We start from the raw sequence: 20,084 nt of genomic DNA on the forward strand, positions 1-20,084 counted from the left end.
TACACTAAAATCCACGTCGATGAAAAGATTGAATTTTGCAGACGCAAAAGGTGAGCAAGCTTTGCTTTTTTAAATTTATTATCGTTTATATTCGCTCTCCTTGGTGCTGAATCTAAAAGTCTACGCGAAGCTCTCACTCAGGCTTTTTTTTTTTTTTTTTAAATGGGATGAACTATATATAAGAGAAAAGCCACAAGCAAAATTCTGTCTTTTCAATCAAAATGACAGTGATTAATACACCCCAGCCAATTAAAATATAATTTGAAGAAAAAATCCAATGTCGTTAAAAATCTACTAACGGGCTAAATGAGCTGATTTGCCGCGGAAAATCTGTGGCAAGTGTGTGATTCTCCTGGCATGGGGTTTAATTAGTGTACCGACGAACAGCACTCTTTCAAGCTGCGGGTGATTTCTGTTTTAAATCACGTGTTGCTGCACTAAACTCAGGCTGGTTTCCCTGAATCTGAAAGGCAAATAACGACTGTCGTTACCGTCAAAGAGAAGCCAGCCTACTTCTTACGGCTCTCTCTCCCTTTCTCTCGCCGTCTTGCTCACGCACCCCCACCCCCTCTCCACTTTCTCCTGTGCAGCGCGTTTCGTCTCCAAAGCCCGTCTTCAGAAGCATGTCCTCAGACATGCAACAGCGATGCGATGAAGCGGACCAAAAAGAAGCCACCAGCGTGACAGCATAAAAGCAGGTAAGCTGCTGACTGAATATTGGCCCCTTTATGATCAATAGTCTGTGATTTCTGAGAGGAACCAAAGGATTCGATATTTTATCTGAAGCTGTCAGACAAGAAGCGCTTGTTCTTTCAGTAAAAGGGGTTTATTAAGCTGTCTTGCTCAAGGACAGTCCGAAAGGAGGAACTAGTTGTGGTCAGGAGTTGAACCTTGGACTTTTTTTTCTTTCTTTCTTTCTTTCTTTTTTTTTTTTTAGTATGGGACTATCTATCTATATCCGCCAGGTTGCTCACACAGCCACATCAACACCTGCATATACATTCAATATGTGGAAACTCGATTGTCACGGTGCTACTCCCAGTGGGGTTTATTCTGATTTCAAACATTTCAGCGCTGTTTTGGTTTCATGGAGTGGCAAAAGTACATAACTCCTGTTTCACGTAATTCAGCTCAGAGAAAACATCCCCATCCTCGGTGACTATTGAAAAATATTTTTACGCCTTATAATCGAACTAGAAAGAGCCCGTCTAATATCTACTGCTTTGGAAGCTATGCGCAATGAACACAAAGACGTTTCAACAGCTCCCTGTGCCAACATCGGTGTCTTTGCGCATCTTAGATGGAGCAAGGGGAACTTTGTGGTTCTGATATACTTTTTTTTTTTTTTGACAACCCCAGAAGCGGAAACAATTTCAGAGTCATGGACCGCTATACCTTATTAATTTGGTCAGTATTATACGATCACGCGTCCATTGCGCGCATTATTTTATTTTTTTTTATCAAGTATTCAAGACGTTAAAGCCTCATTTCACCGGACATTACTAATTCCAGCAATCTGTTTGTGGATCGTTTCTAAAAGGAAGAGCTAATTGACTTACTCGACCCATAATGTGTGCTTAAAGGACTCCAATGTGACTTGGATAAAAGCGCTCCGCATCGTTTCATTCAAGTCTGGATAAAATTGCTGGTCTAATTTCTGCAGTAGGACGCAAATAATTCCCAATGGTGAGAAAACTCGCCTTTTGACAATTCCAACGTGCTGAAAGCTTATGTATAGTCGTTAAAATGTGGTATCAGAGATACAGATCTGTGAAAGTCTATAATTGCCCAAAAGCGGTTTTCTCTAGTCTCATTAATTCGATAAAACCATTCTTGATTTCAGCAAGCTTTTTCGCCACATGTTCACATTCCCCGTGTTTTCAACAGCCATCGCAATAAAAAAAAAAGCAATTTTTTTTTTTCATATTTGCACTGAGATCTACCGCCACCTTTTACAATGAGATTAAGAGACGATTTGGCGTCGAAGCAGCACCAGAGGTGCGTAAAAGCGCAACGCAACAGAACAGATTTGAGACTGCGGGTTTCTGTCGGATTTTATAACCACGGGTCTTATAGTTGAGATGTTTTACTTCTAGATCGGATCTTCCAGTCATGTTTAACGACAGATAGAGAGGCTTTTGCCACTAAATCGAACGGGGGGCTCAAAGGTAAACCTGTTTCTGTTCTTTTTTGTTTCAAGTATTTAGATTTTTTTTTTATTCGTTTATATCAAACAGCGTTTGGCTACAACATCTATTGTATTTTTCTAATCTGCACGACAGCAAAATTAACCGCAGTCACAGTCGTGTGACTGGAAAGGAGACCAAAAAACCCCCAACAAAAACTAACAAACAACAACAACAAAACGCACTCTACTCCTACTGTATCGTTCGGCTAGATTAATCATCGCAGTTGGACGAGCCCTGTGGTTCGCTGTGATGATTGGAGGTTAGGTTGTAGTTTGGGGTCATTTAACTTCACTGAAAAGTTACAGCCAGAGAAGAGGAAGAAGAGGTTTTCTTGGAATTGGGGCAGGTGTGTGTGTGTGTGTGTGGGGGGGGGGGGTTCTCAGTTGTTACAGTGGGGAGAAAATCAGGTTTCGCCAAGACTGGCGGCTAATTCTGACTGAGAGAAGAGGAAACATATGGTCTCTCTGTGTTCCTCTTACTTTGATTTTAAGGACTTTATAATAAGGCTAAGTACATTTTGCTTGTGCGTATTCATTTCTTATTTTGTAAATATGTAGTCTGATGCAGTTCACCAACATCTGTGCTTATATCTGATATTTTTAGCATTGTGTTGTACAGTTAACTGCTGTGGCTTGACCTTGATTACGTTTTGATTCCTGACTGTAACTGGCTTTGTTTAAAGAGCTGACGAGTAAACAACAAAGACGTGGTGTTGCCTTAGTACCTCCTATCCACGCGGAACGTTAACACGATGCTGGTTTTGTTCTTGTAAAATCATTATTAATTAATGTGACATTTGATTTAGTTTCTTGCCAGAAAAAAAGGATTTCCATTTGGTGTGGAATCCGTTTCGCGCCGTTTTCATCTTTGGAATTGCACTGCAGGGGAACTAGCCCAGTTTTCAGTGTGACGAATAGTGTTCATTTGGCAAAACTCTTAAAACATGATGAAGTCAAAAGGAAACCAATATCAAAAACGTCAACAGGTTTGTGCTTGAGACAAAAACATGATTTTTCTTCCTGAAAATGTTTAATATTGATGTATGTGAATGTGCAGATAAAGTTGTTGTCTACTTATTATGTTTTTATGGGGAAAAAGCAGTTTACAGGCCAAAAAATAAATTCCATTAGGTGTAGAAAAATCACTCAACAGATTCACAGGATCTCTAAAAACACAAATGCAAAAGATAATAATCACTGAAAATCAAATCCAAACCTGGATCGAGTCATATTTATTACATAACAGCATTATAAAAGGTGATATTTGTGTACACTTGGTAAAGTGTAGCTTAACTGTTGTAGCTGTATAAAGTGCGACTGTTTCACTGTGCTACCCACGTCTTTTTCACAACTCCAACCACTTTTTAAGTTCCCAAGGCTTTTATTGTGTCCCTTTGTTCCTTCCATTCTGTAGCAATGAAAATTTTTCTCTAAGCAAGTATTCGTTGTAACTTTCAGCAACTAGTTGCTGTCCATTTCCACTTAAGACCATGTCTGATACCATGATGCTGATAGGTGAGGTTTACATGAACTGTGAGTTATTCATTTTTGATCTATTAGATTTTTTTTAAAGTTATTTATAATTTCATGAAGCTCGCTGAGGTCTACTAAGATCAGATGTGTAGCTTGCCTTAATTTAAACCCTTTTCTTTAACCCTACTGCTATTCCATGAAATATGCAGATGACAGAGTGTCAGCATCTGGTTTCCATGAGCTTGACTGATGTAGTAAATGATGACATGCATTGATTTATGTATCACCCTGCAGTTCTGCATGAATATTGCGTATTGGTGTCTTTGTTGTTGATGCAGATGAGAGTAAAGTGACAAATATTTAATAGATTAAGTGTATTTCTGGGATTTAAGAATCATCACCTTTTGCTTTGCTTTTGTGTTTAAAAGTGATCTTTATTCCTCATGTGTACAAAACACGCTAATGAAAGCTCTCATTCTTGTTTGATGTCTTTCACGTTGAAATCATGACAATTTTAACCAAAACGGTGCTTCATAACAGTGAGACATGCATGCACGTACACTCAAATGAAATGGAATGAATCAGTCTTTCTCGGTCACATTCACACGAAGGACGGAGAGCGAAGCGATTGAAGGAGGAGGCTCATGCCAACGCTGCTACCTTCAGTGAAGGCACATTGCACACATATTGCTAAATCTGTGCTTTTGGCAGTGTTGGAAATAGTGTTACAGACAAGGTTGCTTTTGTAAATAGTTAAATTTAGCCAGTGGGGTGCCTCTTTGCATGGACATAAGCTTCTCAGTTGTAGAGAGGCTGCACAGTGCACATTAGTGAATCTGTGTATCTGGCACACACAGAAAGGAATGTCTAATTATCACGCTTTCAGCCGCAGTAGGGTCCTCTATTTGCACTGAGCTCCTGCTCTAATCGCTGTCTTTTTGTTGTCATTACACACTTATTTATTTTATTTTTTATGCAGTTAGAATGTTATTTTTGCTCCATGTGGATGAGCCGGAAAGTCCGTGTAGCATCGGCTGGGTGTTGAAGGAAGCAATTGAGCAGAAGCAAAAGAATGGGCTCAACTGATCTGTGGAATTTTTCTGAAAGAGATGAAAAGAGATGAAGGGGTTTTACATAACAGTGAGCATGTTGTATACAAGTACAGATATATATGCAGGGATATGAGGTTATGCGAATGAAAAGAGTGACGGATGAGGATGTCATTGACTCATACATATATAAACGTCGTTTCATAAGCCTAAATATGCATATATCCTCAGTCAGAGCGTGCAGATTTTCATACGTTGAAGCTGATTCGGCCAGTGGAACAAATGACCAATGTACCATTTAGTTGGACTGCTTCTCAGATGATGAGCGACTGCAGAGCTTTGCAATATGAAGTGGCTCTAAACCACTGCACGAAGTGGCATTGATTGGACAGCATGAGAGGAGGTAGATTCCTCCTTAAGGTCATTATCAAGCAGACAGAGAGAGTTAGACGAAACAAACCAGTGTAATTGCATTTGTAACAAAAGACTTGGAATCAATGGACTAAGCACTACATACAGCAGTTGGTCAGCGTATTTCATCAACATTCAAATGGATCCAGTCTCACTGTAATTGCTTATAAAATCTATGCTACGAAATTAGTTCAGCAGTTCTCTATGATGTAGTCTGTTCTCTTATATGTCGCGATTCAGAATGTGTCTGACAAACCAGAAACTTTTTAACACTTTATAACATTTAATGAATTTTGACAGATAATTATTTATACAAAATATTGCTACACACATACACATTAACATTTGATGATGTATTAACAGGGACTATTAAGCTTCATGCTCTTCCAGACATCTACATGTACAGTCTAAGTGCACAAAAAACTAAGTACGCCCTTACTGCATCGATAGAAATCAAGAGGGGAATTAGCAACCAGGTATTTTGGCTTGCAAAGTTTGATCTGAAAAAAAAAAGTGTAAGACTTCTTGGACAAACTTCTTTCGACAGATGAGACAAAAGTGGAGATATTTATCCATAACCGACAGTGCATCAGCACAAACACCTCATACTGCCGGGCATGGTGGTGGAGGGGTAATGGTTTTGGCTTGCTTTTTAGCCACAGGACCTGGAAAGCTTGCAGCCAATGAGTCAACGATGATCACCTCCATATATTAAATTATTCTAAGTATTCTAGAGTTGAATGTGAGGCTTTTTGTCCCACATCTAAAGACTGGCTGAAAATGGGTCATGCAACAGGATCATGATCTCAAGCATACCAGAAAATCTATAAAAGAATGACTGTAAAAGAAAGGAATCAAGGTGCTGTGATGGCTCATTCAAAATCCAGCCTTTTTTGAAATACTGTGGTGGGACCTAAAGAGAGCTGTGCAAGAATGAATGCCTGCAAGCATCAATGAACTGAAACAACACTGTAAAGATTGGGACAATTCCAGAGAGACTGCTAAAAGAAAACAAAGGCATTGCTGCTAAAGGTTTTTCTACAATATACTGAATCATTGGGTTTAGTAAGTTTTTCGTAGGACTGCATAGAGTTCTTTTTACATTACTATTGCAATGCTGTCTGGTTTGGTTTATCTAGTTCCTCAGGAAGTTGCAGCTCAAGGCCTGATCAAGATCAAACAGCAATGTCTACAACCTGATTTCTCAAAAGAGCTGGATTATACTTTAGGATTGTATTTCAAAGGCGTTGCATGGTTTTTCCTTTTAGTCTAAAATTGATTTGAAGTTTCTTATTGGCTTGACATGTCAGATATACTTTTTAGATTTTTAAATAATACATCTCACAGATCCTCTGTAGCTGGCATCCAACTTACCAGCTCAATGTCTAGTCTCTGGGAATTTTGTTTTTATGGCCATTTCTTAAGAATACTTAGGACAGATCATTTTAGCTTGGCCTTTAATTTAGCTGACTCATCATTATGTTCTTTTTTTTCCCTTTTTGAACTTCAGGTTCTATTTTCTTTTTTTAATAAAGAACTTTTTTCCTTCTAAATTTTATTATATCCACTTATATTATATCCACTTTGTTTTACCATTTTCAAACCCGAATCCACAGAGCTAAGCTGTGAAAGGTTGAATTGCTTCCTGGACTGGAAAACTTCAAGCACCTCATGGTTTTGTTAACGAGTGGAGAAACTCCCTGACAAATTGGTGCAGGACGCCACAGCACATATCTGTCGTAAGAAAGGGCTTAAGACTCTCAGCTAACGTGGGAAGACCTCGGTATCCCTCTTAGAAGTGCTTTAGCTGGTGGCTGGTAAGAGGAAAGCATGGACATCTCTGTCTAGAATACCTCACCCACTATGAGCCCGACCCTTGTTTTGTAAAGCACATGTTCGTGGACATGGCATGTGAAAACAATTTAGTTCATTCATTAATTTTCATTTATAAAGCACTATTTTACTCTTCTATTGTTGGACATTTTTTTAACTCTTTCGACTGAAGTTTGTGTACACAACTTTTTAAAATGAAAATAGCTGCCTGTTTTTACTCTTGGGTAGCAAAACCAAAAAAGTGAAAGATGTTCAATTTCACGATAGATTTCAGTAGAGTTCAGTTCTAATATAATTTTCTTTTAGCTTATTTTGTTATGTATTTTACTATGTTATAACTGATACCATGACACATTAACTGGAGCCATATGGAAATAATAAATCACTCTCCTGATGAAATATACTAATATATACTTTGTTGTATACTATATACAACAAAAAAACTCTTCGGGTGGACTTTTGACCAAAACAGGTCACCACTGGTAGTACTGAAATTTGGGCAGAAAATAGAAATAAGATACGGCCACACTTTAGAGGACTAAATAGTAAAGTACACTTTTCAAACATTGTAAAATGTCCTTACTCTTTTTTCAAAAATTAACATTATCAACATCTTATCTTAAATCAAACTGGATGCAAAATGTCCCGGTGGTGCATCTTCATAATGTTAGTCCTTTTACCCTAGCAGCATTGGTCTGTGTTGCATTCCTGAATAACAGAACCTGAACAGCAGTTGAAATGCGACAGCAGCAGTTGTAAGTACTACCCTCTAAACCTCTGGAGATTCCTTTGAATGTGGTGCGCTTCCAAAAGCCTCAGGTGTTCTCCAGTCTTGCCACTCACCCAGCAATAATGCAAGGCAGCCATTCTTTGCTCTTAATTACTCTGAGCCTCAGTACCAGATAATTCCAACCAGCTTTATTATCTGGCTCATCCATTGTCATTTCCTCCATAAAACATTCAGATTTGGTATTCCTGTCTGCTCACATCTGACCTTGGCAGGGAGGCGTTATTGTAATTGCCCACAGGCCAAATTCCTCTATGACTGGAGATTGTAAGACACATTAGACTAAAAAGGTGGAATCTAGCTTTCCCTCTGACCTATAGCATATGCTTTTACACACAATTAGGGCCTATTCACAGAATGGCATTACCAAGAGAGCTCTGTGATGTGGACAAAAACAAAGAAAGAAGGTAGGAGTGAATTTAGATTGCTTTCTTTTTTCTTTTTCTTTTTGCAGTGCAACTTTAGCAGCAGGGGGAACAGCTTCAGCTGGTGTCACAAGTTCTTGTAAATGGCGCCAACATGACAGGGCGCCTTAATATCTCACTGTGCTGCTGCAGATGTTTTTGAAGTAGCCCTGCGTGACTTTTTCTTCTTGTTGGCAAAGAGCACTAACAAGCAATTAGCCAACAGGAGGAGTGCTTGGTATTTCATGGGACGAAAGCTGAGCTTACAGTCTAAGAAAGCTCTTTGTTTTGCCTTTGAAGGTTTGGTCATAGGAAGGAAAATTCGCAGCAGATATAAATGCAGGTTAAAATCATTTAGGCACATGAGGCAGAGGAGCGATGCTCCTAGTGTTTGAAAGATGTAAAATGACCAATCAGAAGATACAGATGCACATAACCTTCATTATACCATTGAGAGTTTTGTAGATTTATACAGCAGATTATATAACAGTATGAGTGATCCATTAGAAGTAGCTGAGCATGAATTCATGCTAAGTGCGAGTCAATGAGCTGCTGGCGGTTGATTTCTATTTGAATAGGCAATAAAAGTCAAACTGTCTTCCTGGAGGAATTGCTGTCCTAATTACTGGCCTGCCTGAAGCTGATAAACAGGAATGATCATCAGTTGGAGACGCCATGTACTCAACGTCAATAATGAATCACAGTCATTTCTTCCCTGCCATTCTCTTGTTCTTACTACAGACAGATTATGCCATCTGTTAGCTTCTTGACCACTTTGGTGCAAGTTGAATGGTTAGTGGATAGACTGCCATGAAATTGGATAGGTATTCATGTCTGGGTAACCGTTAGAATACATAATGATGTTCAGCATCAATGTTTGTCATGATGTTGTGATAGTTTTGATAAAATTTGCTAATTGGCTTATTATAATGGAAAACAACACAGCAGTTGTTATACCTGTGAACACTGATGTTGTAAGCATGTCTAGCTAGCATTAGCATGCACGACTATAAGCTTCATTTCAGTTTGCAATTCTAAAATATGATCATATATTTTCTTATTGGAGTTTTGAGAATGTTTTGTAACAACACTGCGACTAAAAATTTAGCTAAAAACTCAAAATGTGACTGTTGCTACAAAGTTGCTTTTTTAGAATCAAATTCAATTTTTTTAAGGTAGGTATTTAAACGCAGAATGGCTCTTTATTGTAATTAAAACAACAAACCTAAAACACTTCAATGGGGTACTTTGAATTGCAATCAGTAATGACACAAAAAGCAATGAGCAGTCTCGTGGCTCAAGAGTTGGGAGTTCGCCTTGTAATCGGAAGGTTGCCGGTTCGAGCCCCGGCTTGGACAGTCTCGGTTGTTGTGTCCTTGGGCAAGATACTTCACCCGTTGCCTACTGGTGGTGGTCAGAGGGCCCGGTGGCGCCAGTGTCCGGCAGCCTCGCCTCTGTCAGTGCGCCCCAGGGTGGCTGTGGCTACAATGTAGCTTGCCATCACCAGTGTGTGAATGTGTAAAGCGCTTTGGGGTCCTTAGGGACTAGTAAAGCGCTATATAAATACAGGCCATTTGCCATTTATTTCTCTTTGAATATTCCTTATTGCATTTTGGATCTACAAACTCTATCAATAAACTGGGCTTTTTTTAGGAATGTAACTAACAGGTCTGTTCATTTTAAATCCCTAACAAAAATAGAAACTACATACAGCATACATACACACATAGATTTTATTTCACAATTAAATATATCTGTCTACAATGAAAGAAAATTTACTTCGAAAGCCAGACATCTTGCATTCAGAGCTTTGAAAATCACTAATTTTATAAAGCATTAGTTGAAATAGCCTAAGGGATTTGAAGTGTTACAATTCAGTGTCTATAGAAAAAAAAATAGATTTAGTTTCCAGACAGTTTACAAATTGTCAGAAAGAGTATGAAACAATTACATTCTGTCTTCAAATTCCCTGTGAGAAAAAGACCATGTGTGAAATCAAAGCTGAATTAGAGCTGCCTCTGAGACAGATGACTTCACACGAGACGCAATACTGTGTACACACACAGCAGATGAACATGGCCGTGGCCCTGGATACTGTGGATCAAATCAAAAGGTAAACATTCTTCTCTCCACACTGGAAAAGAGGCTAGCGTAGTGGCTGGCACAGCAAGAAGGGAGCATCGTTTAACCAGGTCAATATTATTAAGTCCAGTCATAAAAGTAGTCTGTTAATGTTATTGCATCCAGTGTCACCTCTTGTTTTATTCCTCTGATTTGGCAAGTGAAGACTTGTTTATTGCCTGAGGTGTAACCTGGTTCTTCCTGTGTTTCTTTTAATGCCCGGAGGCTTTTCAAACTGTAGTTCCCCTTTATGTGGTCAGTCGGTTCAATTTATTGACTCTGTCAACACTGTCTTTTTAAACGAAAATGTGAGATGAAGCCCAGATAATGGTAGTAAATACCACAGAGTTTGATGACATTTGGCAGATGTTGACTTTTTTTCCTCTCAGAAAAGATTTCTGTTTTTGAGGTGCCTCCAGGGAAACTGGAGTATGGACACTTTCACTTTTATTCCAATATACACAAACACGGAAATTAGGGGCATGTGATATTTCCACAGGATAAACATGCTTGGTTTATTTAAAAGACAAAGATTATATGTACATTTATGAAGTGCAGTGTGACTGTGTCATCCGAGACCTGGATGGTTCACTCCCCCTCAGGCTTGGCTATAAGAAGTCAGTGGACGTTGTACTTTATCCAAAGCTTTGTACAGATTCGTGGTTTAGTTTGACATTCTCAAAGAGGATCCCTGAAGGTCTGTGTAACTTGTTCCAGGTGAACGATTTGACATTTGGAAGAAATGCCAGCGAGGAGGAAAGTGGGCACTTCTTGTGTTTTCCAAGCTCGTGCGTGCTTGTGTGTTGTGGAATTTTGGGGGGTTTCTTGTTTGCATTCTTCAGTGGATGTATGGTGAAGTCCAGCACATTTTCCAACCAATTTTTAACCTCTCTGGCATATTATTCAGTGGGCTCACTATGTCAGTTTATTCACTATGTCACAGCCCATCTGAAATGCTGTTATTTGACTTGACAGGAACAGGACTGCTGACAGAGTCCAGAGACTACGCTGTGTCAGAGGAACACAAACAGACTGTAGGATAGATTCACTGTGTGAGGCACCCGTCGCCCCTATGTTCACACTCTCTGATGGCCCTTTTTGACAGCCCTCTCAAAAACAAACCAGTCATAGCAGAAAAAAAGAAATGCCTCATCATAAAACAACTTAGGGTCACACGAAATGGATTTTCCAAGTTGTTATCTTTCGTTGCCATCCACGCTAATTGTTTGGCTAGCATTTTTAATAATATTATACTATGCAAATTCCTACCTTTTTCTAAAAAGCAGTCAAAGTTTTGACCTCTAGCGCTTTTTTTTTTCTTAATTGGCTGCAGTGAAGTAGGTCATGTCAATAAACTTGCCACTCACCAATGGGTGTGGTTTGTTACATAACCGCAGTGAAGTGCAAAATTGAGCCACTGGATGTCTCTAAAAGCATGTTTTTTGGATGACTCATCCTGCATTAGTGGTTCATCCTTTAATTTGTCCAATCATCTGTGAGTCATCATTCATCACTAACATTATTAGCTTGGCCATATTAGGTAGTTGGGAAATGTTTGGGCTTGAAGATGTTATTGGAAATGCAGGTCAGTTGGGGTCCTTTACCTCCACAAATTTCTGTGGCTCTCCAAAGACCTCGTGCCAATTAAGTCTTTGTTTCTTTTTTCGTATTCAAATTCACGTATTTTGCAAAAGTTAAAGATGGTGTTAATGCATTCACTGTGTTAATCACACTGCACAGCTGAACAAAATGAAGGAGAGCATTGCTATGCAGGTACATCTCTGCAGCTGTCTCTACTTTGTCTGTCGATCAGGAGAGAAATACAAGAGACAAGGTCATCCCACTTCTCTACAATTTTACACAGTTTCCTTGTCCGATCAATACTCTCCAACATGGCTAAAACAGAGAGGTCTCATTCCCCAGTCACCTAATAATTGAAAGCAGTTAGCATAGAAGATGGGACACGAGTAACAGCGGCGTCTGCTTCTTGTTTTTTCATTGAATAAAATAAAGCTTTGTAGTAAAAGTTCAAACTCAATGCTTGGAATGTTTTAGGTAAAAACCTTTTCCACTTCAGTTTGGGACATATTAACTTTTTTATTTTTATAAATAAGGGCAACATACAGAGTATCCAAATCCAATAAAGCATGCATTAATAGAAAAGTTTTAATGCAGGAACTTTCATGTTTTTCATTATCTTAGAGAATTTCTTTCAAGTAATTCAGTTGTAAAACCAACTTGTATCAGTAAAAGTTGATTGTTTTTAATAAGCTGAAAAATATGGGTTTTAAGTTTTTATTTGACTGGGAATGATGAAAGAAATGTCCTGGGTCTCTTTATCTCTGTACCTGTAAAACATTTTCTTTTCTGTTCTTTCACATTTCTCATTTGATGTTCAGATTTTATTTGATCAAAAATGTTCCCAGTTTCCAGATCACTCTTAAAACTGCGAGCCTCAATACTCAGAAGTACTTTAAACTTTTTTTCATACGTCTTTTTTTATGCAAGGCAGCTTTTCAGTCTTCAAAGTAATATTAACTTTTTTTATTTTGTGGGCCGACACATGTCTCCGGTGATTAGTGCTGACTGTCTGACTTTGCATTGGGGGACTGAGGACTTGTTGCGGTCTTCTAAAAACCTAATGAGATTAGTGGTTTATTGGTGGGGGAAGTACAGGAAAGGTCATCCACTTTGCTAAAAGCACAGATGGCCATAGCATTGATTTGAGGAAAGCACCATTCTCCAGGTGCCTAATTAGAATTATTAACATATAGTCAGTTTTAAATTAGATCTAGGTAATATTGAATCAGGTACAGTATGAATAAAAGGTCAAATAAGTGAGTTACAATAAAGGCCTAAGTGTCTTGATTCTTATCAACATAACAGAAAACATAGGTTGCTTTGGTGATATTTAACATAGCAAGCACATTGACGTCAAGAATGGGAGAACTGCTGAGGATTCTTGTGATGGGTCATCCCCTCTGCTTTCATGCTTCCTGTAATGTCCCATTGTTGGCACTTGCATTCAAAGCTGGATATGCACGTTTATGCTTTGATTATTATCATCTACATAATAGATAACTGATCTGACCTTGACATTCTGTCTCAGCACAGCACCTCAGCAGTACTGTTTTATGTTTTCAAACAAACCTCCTTATTGGGAAATACATTTATTTTGGTAGATAAGTGAACACCAAACCTTGTATCAGAGCGATTCTATCTTTAAATTACACTTCTGTGAGAATGTGAGTGCGTGTTCTGCATAATTATGCCCTTAAACAACTTCTGTTCAGAAGTGCAAATGTTGATACTGAGTCTGACTCAATCTTCTTGTCCTTGAAACCACTTAACTTTGTATATTCTAATTCTCAACTGCAAAGACGCACTTTGCACGTGATAAAAACTGCTCACCTGACAAACATTGAAAGTGCTCAGCTTCCAAGGACAGTCCTGTTGTGGTCATACAGGGGTAATTTCAAATGTTTTTAGCCTCTCAGTTGGGGGCCTCTACTCACTGGAGAGCTGTGCCATAATATGAGTTAAATTAGGATAATAATTCCTACTCCCCAAAAGATTCATTATGGCAGCCATTCCTGGAATTATACCAGAAGGAACTAAATCCCTCGGAGTTAATTTCAAACTGTGGTGTCACTTTTCGCAGTGATGCAACAGAGGATTGCAGCTCGTCCAATTACCTGTTGGCTGGTGATTTATTTGGTCACTTCTTTTCTCCTTCCATCCTCACGCTAGCATCCTTCACTCACACTCCCTCATTCCCCTCTCCCTACTTTATAAATCTGCTTATCCTATATCCCGGCTTCTCTCGTCTTTCCATCTCCCCTCTGCTCTCCGTGTTTGGCCTCTATATCTCCAGAGCAGTAATGGTGCGGTTCACCATGCCGGGACTCAATAATGAAGCCGCTGCCCCAGAAAAGCCATGTTAATGTTGACTCTGGGATCAGATTCTGCTCCAAGACACACAGCGGTGACAAATGAATGTGCCAGATTGAGCCAACCAAGCTCAGTAAACAGCACATATAGATTTGGGGCCTTGACTGAGAACTGGGAGATGAGATATTTTGCCAACAGATTATGGATATGAGAAAACAGAAATTCAAATTTACTCACCAGGGGATATTTGAATGAGCTGTTAACATAACTTTAACTTGCAGTAAATAGCTGGAAACTTGTAGCTTTTTGGGGCATGTCCAACTGGAGTAGTACATTGTGTTAATAAATGGGAAAGTGGAACTGCAGCTCCCTTAAGTATTGGCTCATCCATCTGGTTGTCAGCAGCATTGACGAGCTGTCTGACTGCTTTGGCTTTGCTACTGTGACCTCCCTTGACCCCCTCGATCCGGTCTGACAGGCAGCGATGCGCTCTGTTAGTAGAAAGGTGTGTGCATCTGTCTGTCTTCTTCTGTGCTTAGCTGCATTTACATCTGAGGATTGGTGTGCCAGTGACCCCGGCTGATGTACATAGGCAGGCACAAGGAGTTTCCTATGTTTGCCATTCCCATGTTTCTCCTGTCAGACTCTGTCTGGAGCCTGCAGAGCAGCCATGCATGCCTTCCCTCCATCACCAACAATACTCTGTCTGTTATGCCCACCCATGTTCTTGTAGCCTGATGTATAATCCATTTAAGTACCTTCAAACTATATTAGGCCCATTTGAAATGTTTGTCCCTAGGGACATCCTAATGTAAAGCCCCACTGTGATGCTTTTAAGTAAAACTAAACCGGGTTTGGCTGCCAGATACAATACTATTTAACCAAGCATAATATGTATTGCTGTTAAAGTCAGATTTTTGGATTTTATCCTGTCTACGGTGTATTTTTAAACCAGGGGTTTCTCAAACATCACTGAAATGAATGTTCAATTTGGTTGTAGAACTCGACAAGCAACAAGCAGAGTGACCTTAAGGTGGTTTAAGCAAGTGCGGTGAAGAAATGATACATTTTGAATGTAAACTTTCTAATTTAGTGGCACATTAGCAGAGCAGCTTCAGTGTTTTGTGTCTACATGAGCACAGTAATGTGATGTTGAGTCAGAGTCCAGCACACAATCACTGCAGATTCACTTAAAACAGAGGTAAAAGGACTTTAGCATTTTTTCTTTTCTTTTCTATTATAACTACACTGCCTGTGTAAAAATCTGAATTGATCAGTTTTGTCAGACTAACTCAGGGGTGACGGGAAAAAAATGCAGCTGCAACACTTGTTAGATAAATACAGCTTTGCAAGTAAGGAAAACAAATTGCCATTGCTGAGAAAACTGTTATTTCCCAACAGCAGTTTCTAAGCGCACTCTACATGCAGCTTGCAAATGTACCCAAATGACAAAGAAAAAAAGATCCTCTCTCACAAATAAATTAAAAAAAAAATGTGTCATTTATTTGTGTGAGTGTGAGTGTGTGTGAGTGTGTGTGTGTGTATGTGGGTGTATTAAGTCACACTTGGTGTGGGTAAGCACTTCTCCCAACTACTGATTGCTTGAATGTCAGGAATTTAGGGGTGAGAAATTTGGTGGTTGCTGTGCTACGCACAATCCCATGTAAATTCTCACTCTGTGGGAAACACTGCAGTGGAAATTGTGCACAATGATGAAAAGAAATGCTCTCACCTCATACGGCTTTGTAAAAGCAGGCATGCTTCCATTAGATTATTTAGCAATGGCTGCAGTGATTTATTTGAGTTCTGCTCCTCGGGGCTCACCTTTGGCATCTTGTGTTTAATACCCTGAACGTGAGGTGTTTAGGGCACATAAACTGTACAGAAACTGACCTGCATTACATGCTCCCATTGTAAACTGATGGACTTTTTGCATGCAAATCACCCACATTTGGCAGCACATGTAAATTAAAAGCCTTGTTTTAAACAGTGGAGTAAAATTTAGAATCCAATCATGAAAAAAAATGGCAGTTTTGTAGTTCGCTGGTGACTATATGTACATTTCCTATTGGTTTATAAACTCAGACTGTATTTTTAATGTGTTTAATAAGCACTAGTATAGTACATTTAAATGCAAGTAGAAAATTTAGTGATGTGCAGTCAGAGCAAATCAGAGCATTTCTAAATTGGCAATTTAAACACCCTGGAATCTAATAGTTTATGGGTATGGGGATAATTAGCTTATTTTTGGTCCTCATTTTCTGGTTTACCAGACCCAGTGTCTGCCCACAAAATGACACTGGGTCTGGTAAACCAGAAAATGATAATAACAACACCAAGTATCCATCTTGGAAAAGGAGGAGTTACTTTCAGTTAGTTTTTTTGTTTGTAGCAGTTGCAGGGCAATGGAACTTGAAACCCAGATATGAGACGCTGCTCGTTCTGCAGCACCCACAGCTAGGAAAGCTGCATCCGTCATGCAAAGATCATCCCCACCCTGTCTCTTTGAAGTAATGGCTTGGATCTGTGGAGGCAACATGGTTTCATCCAAACAATTTTTCCCTACAGAGAAACACAAGTATGAAAAGGTTGTGCTGCCACGGAGCTACTTATTGAAAAATGCATCAAACTCACTGTGCATGAAGGATGTGAAATGCTACGAGACCAGGTGTAACACGGCTAACTCGATCAATTTTCAATCAGGCCATGCTCCTCAGTCATTCATAATTCTTTTTAGCATGTAAGTGACTTTTGAATCTTTCCACACTGGGGGTGTGCTTAACTCATACACCCTTTACAAAGAATGTCAACAAGTGCAGCAGAAGTTAATTAAAGGAGGCAACGTGTCATGCGGATAACGCTGATTTTGCCAGTGAAAAATAAAGTTAATTCATTTTGAATTTAATTTCCAATATGTGTTCAAATCAGGGTGTCAGTTCCACTGATATTTGACCGACTCAATTACATTTCTAAAAAACTCCAGAGATTTATAGTGTCCTTTAACCTGACCATATGAATAATTTATTACTTTCAAGCAAAACCCAAGGAACTCTTATTAGTACAAAACTCTCATGTAGATCTGTGTTTAGTCTTCAGCTTTTAAGAAAAAAGCTGTTTTTTAAGGTGAAAGCTGTCAGTTTGTTTAGTATGGAGAACATGACAGAGAATTTATCATGGCTTCTTATTTTTTTCTGTCTCTCAACATGGCAGCTGATTAAGTTTTCTCTTTCTGGGCTGTCATTGGCACTTTGCCCATTCTGGGGCCAAAAAACACCTGTCCAGGCTGTCACTTACTAAAGTTATGACATCATAAGGCCCCTCCATTGTTTTGAAGTGAAGGCACATCAGTTTTATGGGCTCCGGTACCCAGCGGATGATTTGTGAGTGCTATTATCCCCTGAAATCGCTCTGGAAAATGGCTCCAGTGTGAAGATAGGAATTGGTGACAGACGGAGTGGGGGTGGGCGGAGGGGCTTGCTTAGTAGTATAGAAGTAGTCAAGTGGTTGTGTTTGTATCCAGTAAAAGCAAGATCTTGTTCCTTTTTTTTAATAGAGAAAAACTCTACCAACACATTTGGGTTAAAAATAGCCTTCTTAAAAAAATAAATGTCATCCAGTAATTAGTAACAAACGATTGGCTGAGAAGTTGAGGAGGAAATGGAAGAAGAGAGACAGGGTGAGTAAGCAAAAGGGGGGGGGGGGGGGGGGGTGAGTGACCAATAACCTAGTTACAAAATCAGCATGCAAGCATTTCATCTTTTTCTTCACATAGAAGCGGTGCAAACAGGTTTGACCGCCATCCAGCTGACAGGGGAAGTTTTCATTTCCAAGCTTGACTAATTCATTATAAAGCCATCTGAGTGCCAGAACTCTCTGTTGTTATAACTTGAATCTTAGAAATATAAACTGCTGAGTATTTAAAATATTAATTTCAAACTCCCCCGTCTTGGAGGTATGCAAAATGTATCTCTTGAGAAATTCACTTCACTGACCATTTACAACGAGCGGTTCAATTTGTCTGAAGCTTCCTCCGTCCTAGCAACAAAATAAGCAGATCGCTGATAAGAAATGCTCATTAATCAGGTCTGTGCAGCAATTGAAGCTGTGCGCCATCTATTTCCCTTTCAAGAGTTTGCTCTTCTTTTCAAAACTCAAAGTCGTGCGAGAACAAAACAAAAAAAAAATGCGAATCTGTGTGGAGGAAAGCATCGCCACAAGCTTTCATAGAACCAGCTGCCTGCACACAATACGTGGTCAAATGTTAAGGTTATCAGCGGAGTCCAGAAGTGAAGGAGCCCCTTCACCACTCTGCTTTCCACACCTGCACTGAGGATTTCAGTTCACTGGCAAAGCCCTCTATGACAGCGCAAAGCCATTCTGCTGGATGGAGATAAAACGTAATACTAAAGAAAGTTAAATAATCAATTCCAAAGAAATCCCTGAGTATTAATCTAGAGCAGACCGCAGGATGGTACCTCCCAGGGGATTGCAAGATGATTTGCAGAGGGATTTAGGAGATGATTCACAGCCTATGAAAAAGTTATATACTAATATTTTCAAAAATACAAACATTTTATCAAGTTTTGATTCATTCTTAAATTTGCACGATGATATGTTCAATTTCTCTCTGCAAAAAGAGGAATTGTTCTTCTCTACAGTGACCCTATTGTCACACTGAGGCACATATTTAAGGCAATATTATCAAAACGTGTAGACTACATTCAAGATAATGTAAAGCTGAACTGTTTGTCATTTTGTCTTTCAGTAAGTTGGATGTGTCACACCTTTCCATTCACTAGAAGAAAATACAGTATTTTCTGCACAGCTTAACATTGCACTCACAGATGTGCTAAATTTAGTATAGTTCTTCTGACCAGAGGATTATACTGGGTTCACTGGATGGGAAATAAAATTGCACATCATTACACCACTAATGATGTGCAATTCATTTGCAGATATACACTTAATATAGTGAAAAATTCTAGTTCTGTTATTCTCTTACCTGTTGTTGGCTAAAACTTTAGCGCATTAAATGCATTGACACAGTTTGCACCTTATAGTAAAGTTGCATGTGGGGCACGGATTTGCATGAATCAGTGGGATCAACTACATCTGCCAGAAGTTATATGTTAGTTACAATATACACTAATGAGCATTGTGCAGTAATAATAATAATATGATTTTATGCTACATTTAACGAACCACCAATCTCACTAGGAAGTATTTTGGTCTTCCAAGATTCTTTTTCAACTTCATCTACTTTATCTTTAAATTTTAACTCATTTCTGTATTTTTTTTGTTTTTGCACTCTGAGGTCCTTCCCTCTCCTCTCTTGCCCTAATGCTGTGGGTGTACATGTACCTATATGTAGAAATAATTTAGGAGCACTTTATGGCTCACAATGAATTACTGTGATCTTGCGTTTTCACAGGTTACCACTTGAGTAAGATGTCACATGCCTTTTGTCCATGTCCTTCATTCCACGCCGTTCCCCATGAAAGCGGCTCCATGGGGAATAGTGAATTGTGACATTATCAGCAAGTGCTGGTAAGGATGGTTAGGGAGGAGTATAGCACAAATGCTGATACCTAGTAATAAGCAGCCTGGAGCCGGCCTCAAGTGGCCCTCAAGAAGAGCATTTGTTTTAAACCACATGTGGGGTGGTTGTTATTCAGTTGATGCTACAGTCCCATTCAATCAATTCAGCAGAGAAAATTGGTTCAAGAAACCGAGTGAAGAATCATATTTTTAGTATGCAAGTATGCATGGCATAAATGCTGGCGGAGAACTACATCAATACTACTTCAGAGTGTGAGAGGTAGGTTATTGGCATTCCCATGTGTTTCTGTTTAGCTTTCACTATAGCCTCGGTTTTGCTCTGTGAGAGATAGTGACCCTTGATGATTCACTGTGTATTAGCAAAAGTT

At 39.2% G+C, this 20,084-nt stretch overlaps 1 protein-coding gene across 3 annotated transcripts in view; it reads left to right on the forward strand.

Moving 5' to 3' along the window:
- Positions 1–452: 452 nt before the first annotated feature.
- Positions 453–20,084, forward strand: part of chrm2a (cholinergic receptor, muscarinic 2a) — an 82,262-nt gene continuing 62,630 nt past the window's right edge. The window contains exon 1 of one of the 3 annotated variants that reach the window (XM_040035529.1): positions 453–698. The gene's annotated coding sequence lies outside the window, so the exon portion shown is untranslated. The other 2 variants (XM_040035530.1, XM_040035532.1) reach the window with 2 other exon arrangements.

This window comes from Simochromis diagramma, unplaced genomic scaffold, assembly GCF_900408965.1.
Source record: "Simochromis diagramma unplaced genomic scaffold, fSimDia1.1 OVJJ01000816.1, whole genome shotgun sequence".
NCBI lineage: Eukaryota > Metazoa > Chordata > Actinopteri > Cichliformes > Cichlidae > Simochromis > Simochromis diagramma.